Below are 930 nucleotides of genomic sequence, written 5' to 3' on the forward strand. Positions count from 1 at the left end.
GGCATAAATCAGTAGCATCAAAAATTAGGTCTGGCGTTCCCCAGGGGGCTGGTCTTGGTCCCTCTCTTTTTCTCATATTTATTAATGACATCGTGAAAGGCAGCAGTCTCTAAAAATTTCGCAAGTGACAGTAACGTATTAAATTAGTGGAACAGATTTTGTATCCCTGATGGACGTTGCCAACCGAGAACTTAAATTTGCAGTAAATTGTATTGAACTGAACAAACTGACTCTAAACTTAGAAAAAAAAACTCACTAGATAAAAAATAATAAGCTAAACTATTTGATTAATTTAATTAAGAGGCAAGAAATACACACCTGCATAGAATTACGCAACGCTTCACCTGCTTAGAGCCGAATGCTACAACCACTTAACTTGTACGTGACAATAGGAAACTCAGTCAAGAAAAAGGGACAAAGTTTTTAAGTATTGCTATGAATGATAGCCTCAGTCGGAGCGCCCCGATCATGGCTGTTATCAGGAATATGCGAAAACATTTGTGGGATTTTAAACCTTGTCAATAGTTCCTTCACAACCAAGTTGTTGAGGCTTATATAGTGCGCTTTAATATCCCCACTGCTATCTTATCGCCAAGTAAGGGGAGGACATTCACAGAATATGCTGCAACTGCTATTAATAACACAAACGAAAATTGACACGAATCATATCGAAACTCAGGAGGAATGGCCACACGAACCCTTCACCCATTCATCACAAAACGTGAAACATGCACAGGATAAAAATACGTACTGCAAAGCCATGTTTGCATACAAATCAATCAATGCTAAACACAGCGTCTTTGAAATCCGTTCGAATAGTTAATACTTCCCGAAAAAAATGAAAATCTTCAATAACCCCAACAACCTCACAGGCTCACAAACGTCTCTTTCGGCACCCAAGAACGCTTTAAAGAATATTCTATTGTCGAA

General features: G+C 38.5%; 1 long non-coding RNA gene across 1 annotated transcript in view; it reads left to right on the forward strand.

Moving 5' to 3' along the window:
• The window catches only part of LOC119594715, a 3,581-nt gene that overhangs the window by 1,666 nt on the left and 985 nt on the right, over positions 1 to 930 (forward strand). The gene's annotated exons all lie outside the window — the stretch shown is intronic.

Source organism: Penaeus monodon, chromosome 34 (genome assembly GCF_015228065.2).
Source record: "Penaeus monodon isolate SGIC_2016 chromosome 34, NSTDA_Pmon_1, whole genome shotgun sequence".
NCBI classification, from domain to species: domain Eukaryota; kingdom Metazoa; phylum Arthropoda; class Malacostraca; order Decapoda; family Penaeidae; genus Penaeus; species Penaeus monodon.